This window comes from Podarcis pityusensis (genome assembly GCF_964106645.2).
Source record: "Podarcis pityusensis genome assembly, chromosome: 8".
NCBI lineage: Eukaryota > Metazoa > Chordata > Lepidosauria > Squamata > Lacertidae > Podarcis > Podarcis pityusensis.
The window spans coordinates 34,528,434-34,538,154 of record NC_138033.1 but is presented as its reverse complement, the minus strand read 5'-3'; positions in this window follow the sequence as shown (position 1 = coordinate 34,538,154).

The following is a 9,721-nucleotide window of genomic DNA, read 5'->3' as shown; positions in this document are numbered from 1 at the left end:
AACATTCAGCATCATTGGAGGTCCATGAGTTCGAGTATTATGAGAGAGGGAGAAAACCTTTTCTCTATCCACTTTCTCCAGGCCATGCAGAATTTTATTAACTTCTGTTATGACACCTCCTAATTGCCTTTTCTCTAAACTAACAAGTCCCAGATGCTGCAGCCTTTCCTTGGCATTGGGGAAATCCCCCCCAAGGCCCATCCTTGTGGAAGCCCCCCTTCCACCTCAGGAGGAGCAGGCATGATGGAGGGAAACCCACACCAGAATGAGGGAAGGAGCCTGATTCCTGCCTCTGCCTCTTGTGCAGCTGGCCTCCCAGTGTCACTGTTGCTGCTGGGGAGAGAAAGAACCTCCTGACTGGGGGTGATGGGAGGGCGGGGAGGTGCCTGCGGAGGGGGCTGGAGGTTGCTCTCCTCCCCCCACCCCATCCAGCCCCCCAGAGGCAGCCTTGCCAGAGCCTTGCAAGGAGTCTGATCAGGCTTCCCGATTTAATACAGCTAAGTAGTGCACTCTCTGCATATGAGGAACCACAGCCTGCTCTGAAAGGATTCAGAAGCATCTGTTTGAATGAAATGTGTTGACAACTGCGAAAGTAAAGTTTTTGCTAAGTCTCAGGAGTTTAGCCATGACAAGCGGTATTAATGAATTGAGTTAATTAAAAAGCATTTTGAGATGAAACAGGCTCTGCTCTATGTAAAACGCTCTTGTACATTAGACAGACATTATGGAAATATTGGCTTTGTACGTCGTAATGCAGCCATTTATAAAAGCTTCTCCAGATCCATGGATAGCGGCAGCAATTTGGACGGCTTTGGCGTGTCTTTGAAATTCATTGACTGCGGGATGTGCCTGTTTTGAGGCATGAAATTGGGATGGTTCCAGTCCCCCCCCCCCAAAAAAAAATCCCACCCCTCTCCTGAGCTTTTTGGGCCAAAAAGCTTTCAGAGCTGCTGAGGTGGGGGAGGGCCCGAAAAACAGAGTCAGCCCTGGGAAGCAGCTGCCCAAACTGGGCGAGGCATGTTGAGGCTCCTCCAGCAATGGATCAAAGCCTGCAAGTGGAAACAGCACTGGGTCTAAGAATCCCACAGGTTACTAGTCCCTAAGCAAATGGTGTCTTGCCTTTCCTGAAAGTGTCTTTCAAAATCAACATTTATACTGTTATGGGTTTGCAGGGAGCAAGGATCCCCTTACAATTCCTGGGTGCCAGACCTTAGATTTAAAATGCAGGCCAAACCAGGAAATCTCCTGGGGAGAAGGGCCATCAAGGTGTAATTACTGGACAATGGCTATCCTGTCATTGACCCTCTGCCTGAGCTCTGGGTAAATAGCAGAATTGGGAGGAGGCATGGTGATGGAGCAAGAGGAAAGAAAAGTGTCCTTTAAAAAAAGAGGCTGTGTGGGGCAAGCAGATAAATGGGGAGGAATTGCTTGGAGCAGGGGTTTTGGGGAAGAAGAAGGAAGTGGGGAGAACTCCATGTGGCGCTGACTGGAGGAGGCTTCCCTGAAAGACCAGGGGCCATGACTGCCACTCCTTTGGACCCAAACTTGCTGAAGCTATTAGGAGGGCAACCAGAGGTGGCGAAGTGTTCTTAAGCCACCTCCATTGAAGGCTTCCAGGTGTAAATATGTGTAGAATACACTAGTCTTTGCTGAACCTTCATTTCCCCAATGGAACCCCAACCTGGTTGAGTGCCAGAACCCCCCTGGAATCTTGCTGCCACTTAGCAAGCAATAGGGGTGTAGCAATGAACTAAATTGCAGGGTTGTCGTGAACCACTCAGAACATGTCCTACATTATTCAAATGGGGCCTTAGGGAGGCAGCAGGTCACAGGTCACCCTTTACCCAGCAGCAGCCCCTTTCAAACTGACTTGGGGGGGGCAATTAAATGCCTTTGCTTTGGGATCTCCATTAGGAAGATGTTCTTTTTTTTAACACCTCACTCTAAATAAGAGCCAAGTTAGAAAGAGTAGGAACCTTGGCTCCTTTGATGGGGGTGGAGTGGGGGGAGGAGGTTCAAACTTGTGCCCAATCCTGGCAATGTTAAAACGTTAAGCTGTCTCCTATGGTCAATGCTTATTTAAACCAAGCTTGAAAAGGTAAAGGTAAAGCACCCCTGACAATTAAGTCCAGTCGCAGATGACTCTGGGGTTGCGGTGCTCATCTCGCTTTACAGGCCGAGGGAGCCAGCATTTGTCCACAGACAGTTTTTCCAGGTCATGTGGCCAGCATGACTAAGCCATTTCTGGCACAATGGAACATTGAAACCAGAGCAGTGCATGGAAATGCTGTTTACCTTCTGGCCGGAGTGGTACCTATTTATCTACTTGCACTTTTTGGCGTGCTTTTGAACTGCTAGGTTGGCAGGAGCAGGGACCGAGCAACAGGAGATCACCCTGTCATGGGGATTCAAACCGCTGACCTTCTGATTGGCAAGCCCAAGAGGCTCAGTAGTTTAGACCACAGCGCCACCCATGTCACCAAACTAAGCTTAAGCAGCACTTAATTAAACTAGAGAACTCACTCCCGCAGGAGGCAAGGATGGCTTCCAACCTGGGTAGTTTTTAAAAAGGCATCTGGTTGGCCACTCTGAGAACAGGATGTTGGACTAGGTCAGGGGTAGGCAACCTAAGGCCCGTGGGCTGGATGCGACCCAATTGTCTTCTCAATCCGGCCCATGGACGGTCCAGGAATCAGTGTGTTTTTACATGAGTAGAATATGTCCTTTTATTTAAAATGCATCTCTGGGTTATTTGTGGGGCCTGCCTTGTGTTTCTACATGAGTAGAATGTGTGCTTTTATGCATCTCTGGGTTATTTGTGGGGCATAGGAATTTGTTCATTTCCACCCCCAAAATATAGTCTGGCCCACCACATGGTCTGAGGGCTAGGTGGACATTAGCCTGAATTTTATCTTCTTATGTCTACCCTGCCCTAGCCTGAGTCACACAGAGGCAAGCAAATTGGGGGAGGGGAGATTCAAAGAGGACCCTCCTCCTCCTCCTCTTCCTCCTCCTCCCCTCTGCTCTGCCACATCAATCAACCAATGAGATGGAATCCCCCCCTCACCTCCCTCCCTCCCTCAGACAGCCTCTTTCTGAGCCAGAGTCAAGGGAGGCTACATCTCTTCCCTCCGCCGCACATTTAACCACAGCCACATTGCAAGATTAATGCCAGAGTCCACCTCCCCGCTCCCATGTAACAAAATAATGTAAATGATAAATAATTTAAAACACAAGTGCATCTTTATGTTGAAAAATGGGCTTCCCCCCCACACCCCTCCTTTCCAATGATGCTGACCTGGGTGACAAGAAGTCCCTAAGAAGGAGGAGGAGGGGGATGCCCCCCTCTGCCCCCCCTCGCCTCCTCTGCTGTGGTGGGCCACGGATGGGCTTTGGTTCATTAATAAAGGCAGCTCTTTATCTCCTCCATCAAACGTGACTCTTGAACCAAAACAACCGCCGGGGCATTAAATATGGATGGGCGGCAGTTGGATGCCACGGCAGCAACCCAGGTAAGTGGGCTTTGCCACCTCCAATTAGCATCCTCGTGGAGCGGCCCCGCCAGGGCAGTTCATTAAGCCTCCAAATGGAAAGGCTAATGCAAGCAGGACTGAACTTTAGGAGCCGTCGACCCCCCCCCCAACGCCTCAGGGAGCGGGAGGGGAGTTCTTGAGCTGTTCCTGTGACCTGTCCTCTGTGGTTTCTGGCAGCAGCAGGAGAGCAGAAGAGCCTTAGACTGCAACAGGCAATGAATGGATGCCTTTTGGTTGGGGAGGGGCAGGATACACAGGTGGTGTTGATCCTCTCCAAAGGTTGGGGAAGAAGTGGGTGGTGGGGGAAGAGAGGACAATTGGGAGGGGAGGCTGGCTAATTGGACTCTCTGTTCCAAATTGGGTTTTATATATGGTCCACTAGCCTTCCTGCGGTGGGTAGTGGACAGATGGGGACGAACATGTGTAGAGAGATTGGGGTCATTGACAAAGCAAAGTTCTCTACTGGGTGGCCTTCAAATTCTCTGTGGTCCTTCCTACCTCTTGTAGGAGGGATGGAGGCCTCAGAGTCTGGATATATCTGACCCAGGGAATATGCCAGAAGGGTGGCCCACGTCCCACCTGGCTGCCTAGGGGTGGGGGCTGCCCTGGAGACAGGAATATCCTTGCCCTGGACAGAGGGTGGAATGAGACAGGTGCCAGGGGACCTTCCAGCTCTAAAAAGGTCTGGTTCTTTATGGGTTTCCGCACCACCACTCCTTGATTGGCTCAAGGACCCACAACTGGGCCAGGTCACTGGGTCAGGGCAGAGAAGGGTGTGGGGTTGCTCTGGGGGAATGGCAAGGCATCAATCACTGCAGAGGTGTGTGGGGTGTGAAGTGGGGGCTGGGAACACGTGGAATTCAGCAGGGCAGAGCTTGTATCCTCATCCATTGCCAGGAGGGGAAAGGCACTCTGGAAGCAGCACCCGCCCTCCAAGCGCATTCCGCATCCAGCCCGGGCCTGTCGAGATCATGCAGGGGTGGGCTGGAGCACTCTGGGCTGCATGGAACATCAACAAGGGAGCCTCTCCCAGCAGGCAGTGTCTGCCCCAAGAGACTCCAGGAGGTGAAGAACGGAAGGGCAGGAGGGCTGCCATGGCAGGTGGGGGCAGCTGGATGCCCCTGGATCGCCTTGCTGTGGCTCATCCATTCTGAAATATGTGCCACATTTCAGGGCAAAGCACTCCCAAGGCAGCTTACAAAAAAGATGAAAGCCACAAAGCAATTTTAAAAATGCAAATAAAGCAATCCAGCTCAAAAAACAAAAACCCACTGAAAACTGAAAACAGCAGCTGTCCTAAGCTATTTAACCCAACATACGATGCTTTTGGTAGAACACAGAATGAAACAGGCAGGATTCAAAGGTCCACTTTCAAACTCACAAGGGTGGAGGCAACAATGCTTGTGCTTGTGTCCTGCATGTAGGTTTGCAGCATGGCTAAGTAGCTATCAATAGCCCTCTTCTCCGTGAATTTGTCTATTATTCCTTTAAAGCCACCCTAGTTGGCGACCATCACTGCCTCCTATAGCAGGCATTCTACTACTTAAGCAGTTTCTTTTATCTCTCCTGAATCTTCCAATGTTCTACCTCACTGAATAGCCATGAGTTCTAGTGCTATGAACTTGGAAGGGACTAATAAAACTACAGACTCTCTGTGCCGCTTAGAGAGCACCTCCCCCTTGCAGATCATCTCCTGACCCCAAGAACTCAGGCTCCTAGTTTCAGGATACCTTGTAGTGGCATCAAAGGAAGCAAACCATGCCAGCCTTTGCCTCACTGAGCCTGTTGGAGGCCGCATACCCCAGAGGAGTGGAGGCAAGAGCCTTTTGCTCCCTGGCATTGGATCTGCTCCTCTGACAACCCCATGCGCTTCACACAGAGCTGTATGAAGGAGCCAGAGCCAATTGTTCCAGCTGCCAACATGTCATGGCAGAGTTAGCAAGCCAAAGTAATATGGGAATGGGGTGGCAGGAGATGGAGGCCACCTGGAATCTCCCCAGAGGGCACCTGAATGGGATCTGTGCACCTGCCTGCAGGAAGGACTGAGCTGGGTGTGACCCAACTCTCCCTCTCTTCTCTCCCTCTCTCTCACTCCTTCAAAGGCACCGCTGGCTGTTTGGAAGAGCACTGCCTGTGTGTTCTCCAAGTGGATGCCAAGTGAATCTCCCAAAAGGGCATTTGGGGGACAGGGAAGGAGACCTTGGCCTGCAGCTGGAACAGCAGCAGCAGCAAGAGTTGTTCAGGGGGTCTAACTGGATCAAAAGGTGGTCCTGTAAGTCATGGGTGGGGCTGGATTGATGTCATATAGGCCAACCGCTTCCCAGCTCAGCCACGAAGGGTTAAGCCAGAGGGCCTGAGAACTCCTGGTTGACGGAGGGCTATCAGTCATCCTCATGCACATCAACATGCTAGAGGGTGGCCAAATCAGGAGGCAGCTGAAGAAAGGCAGCAAGAACGCCATCTGCAGCTTGGAAATGAATGCCCTCTCTCCTAACTGAACATCAAAGAATAATAGAGTTGTAGGCTTGGAAGGGATTCCCAATGGTCATGTAGTCCAATCTCCTGCAATACAGGAATCACAGCTAAAGAATCCCTGACAGGTCATCATCCAACCTCTGCTTAAAAACCTCACTTACCCTCTGAGGGAGTTTGTTCCACTGCTGAATGGCTCTTGACATCAGAAGGTTCTTCTTAATGTTTAGTGCTTTGCTCCTTCTGAGGTTAGTGGCAAAATCTGGGCAAAGCCAGCCCCTGGGAACCTCCTGTGCCTGGGGGAAAGGAGCAGAGCCTCCTGGGGCTTCTCCAGCTGCAGCCTCATCCCAGAGACAGTGATGCCACCATCCAGAATTCTCCTGCAAGGGTCTGTGACTTGAATGTATTGGCTGATTGCAGATCATTCGTTTGATGATATTATTGTCCATTTGTTTCTGCAATATCAGCATGTAGTACTTTTTCCTATCTGTCCTATTTGCCTGAGACCGTGCCCTCCCCCCGACACCCCTTTCAGTCCCTTAATCTATGCCTGGGTCTACGTTCCAGTTCCACCTTGGCCATTGAGGCACCTTGGAGAAGCTGCTTTCGCACAACCAAGGTTCTACAAAATAGGAAAGGGGAAACTCGAGGGGAAGGGCACGGTTGTGTCTGAAGGACAAGAGTCTTGAAAAATAAGGAGCAGTCTCCTGAGTGTTATAAGCAATAATCAATAATTAAAAGCCTTGTTAAAGTATTGTTGGATTGTACTTCAGAAGCAAAGTAGTTAATGCTGCATTTCATGGTTAATTCAATGTCAATTAACTGATTGCTAACTTCCCTCCAGCTAAATCTTACTTGGTTCAGGGAGGAGGCATCAAAAGCATCCTGGCTCTAAAAAGCTGGATGTTCCCATCACTCATCTCTAGCTTCAGGCTTGGAATCAATGTTGACAGATGCACCATTGCAGTTTGATCAGCCATTTTGTCATGTCACCATTTCCTGGATTCCACCACCAGCAGCCCAATGGGACTAGAAAGATCTTCAGGACAACACCAAGGAGAGGTCCTCTCCCCATGGATTGTCTTTTCTTTCCAGAGAAATTGGCCAGCTTCTGAGCCACCCAACCACTGTTGCCTTCCACATGCCTATGGAGAAGATGTACACCCCTGAGGTGAATAAGCCACCAGCAACCAGCAGCCCAAAGGATCAATTATGCTGGGTTGGATTTCAGCACCATGGCCAGATCCCATGGAGACAACTCGGAAGAGGCAACAATCCAGACATCCCACAGTGACCTGGGCACTTCCAGGGGTGGGGCAAGGAACTGTGTTCATCCTCTTCTCCTGCTGGTGTCCCAGGATTCTGCTCCAGAACCTGAAAATGTTTGTAAGCTTATTATGCAGAAATTTTAAGGCAGCATCCTTTAAGGTGAAAGGGGCAAGGAATCATTGCCTTCCCCTTGGGAGGAATGTGGTCAGGCCCACAAACAAACACTGGGTTTGCTCAAAGCCCTGAGCACACCCTTGTTTCTCTACCTAATCTGTGGAGTTTACTGCAGATCCGAGAAAACCTATGTCTAGGGACTCAAATCTGGAACTCACCAGCCACTCTTTCTTTAAGCCACTTCATTTACCTCCAAACGTTCAAGAAAGAAGACAGTGGAAAGGGACAAACCACAGAACTAGTCATTGATTTATACAAAATAAATTAAAACAAAGGATTGTATTTCAAAACCTAAAACTCAGTTTAAAGCTGACAAGCCAGATTGCAAAGCATGTCATTGAAGAAGCTGGTTGAACAGAAAGGTATTGCCCTACTTTGGGAAAAATCATAAAGATGGCTGGGAGGTGGGGCAAACCTTACTGAGAAGGTTTTGCATCACTGCAAAAAGAAAAAAGGCCCATATCCCTTCCTTTGGCTCTCAGAGCAAAGCCTCTGAAGAGAGTCTTAAGGTTCAGAGAGGTAAACATGGGGGAAAGTGGCTTTTCTAGTAACTTGGTCCCAAGCTGTTAGGGCTTTAAATTAGGCTCAGAAGCCAGTGTGGGTGACAAGGAAGAGGCATAATCTGGTCAAACTGCTCAGTCTCAGGATATAGTTCTGGAGAAACAGCCATTTCTGGGCCATTTGTAAAAGGCAGCCTCATGCACAGTGCAAGACATTGCAATAGTTTCAACAGAAGGTGACCAAAGCCTGGGTCACTGTGACCAAGCCAAGAAAGGTCACTGCTGGCATCTCAGCCAAAGCTGGTAAAAGCCAATTCAAGGCACAGAGGTCACCTGAGTCTCTAATGATGGTGCTGGATCAATTAGTTCCCTTCGAACCAATTAGCTTGACCTTTACCCAAAGACTTCTCATCAAGTGGAGGCTGTAACAGCTTCAGTTTTGTGCAAGGCAGCTGAAGGCCCCATCAGCACCACCATCACTGCAGCAATGCAAAGACTGCAGAACTCTGGAGAAAGCCTGTCTCAGAGAGGAAGGCCATTTTCCATCTTTACTCTGGAGTAGGCAAGTCCTATCCATTCCGTATGGATCACTGATCCATCTTGGATCATTGGAACACTATGAACAGGCAAACTGGTAGAGGATATCCATAACAGTGGCATGTCAGAAATGCACAAAAGTCTTGTCTCGTAGTTTGGAGTGCAGAGATTCATCCATCTGCAGTCCTGGGCTCAATAAAACACCACAGGAATTTGATTGGAGGGCAGAGAATTAATTCCTATAATAAGGACATAAATTGGAGACTAGAAAGAGCCTTTTCCAACTTGTTGGGAGCCGTTAACTCTTCTTTGCTCCCCCCCCCCCCCCCGAGTAGAAGGCTGTCCTGATCCCCAAATTTGCAGGTACCCCTCTCTGGATGAACAACTGGTTTCTTTTTAATATGTATTAAACCAAAATAATATTCGAAAGAAAGTGCCAAGGGCATCTGTCCAATTCTGAAGGCATTTTTGCTTTTGAAATGAGAACACTCATATGATAAGTAAGTAACACTGCTCTCACCAGTAAATAATAGTTTTATCTTTATTTGTTTCCCATTGTCTCATGAACAAAATCTTTTCAGTTACAAACTGTGGTCTGTCTCCCCTGGATTTCACATTTTAGGGCAGTTGTGGAGCCATAACTTCCATCCCCCCTGCCCCTGCTTGTTGGGCCAGATGGGAGTTGTAATTCAGCCATCTCCGGATAGCCAAAGGTTCCGCAAACCTGCTTTAAGGATTGGAAAACTTCCCCCGCTCCCAGTTTACCCGTGAGATCACTTTACCCTAAACATGCCCACAGCGCACTCGACCACTTCGATCAACAGAACCAGAACTATTACAGGTGCCACATAATACCCATTCCACATTTGTAAGAAATCATTTTTTTAATGTGGGGGCACCTTACACTTTGGAACTCCCTATTGACATTAGGCAGGTGCCTTCATTGTACTCTTTTCAGAACTTACTAAAAACACTTTTATTTAGGCCAGCCTTTCCAGACGTATAGAACATATAGAATGTTGACGCATGTTCTAATCTGTTTTCAGTCTACAGTGGTACCTCGGGTTACATACACTTCAGGTTACATACGCTTCAGGTTACAGACTCCGCTAACCCAGAAATAGTACCTCGGGTTAAGAACTTTGCTTCAGGATGAGAACAGAAATCGTGCTCTGGCGGCATGGCAGCAGCAGGAGGCCCCATTAGCTAAAGTGGTGCTTCAGGTTAAGAACAGTT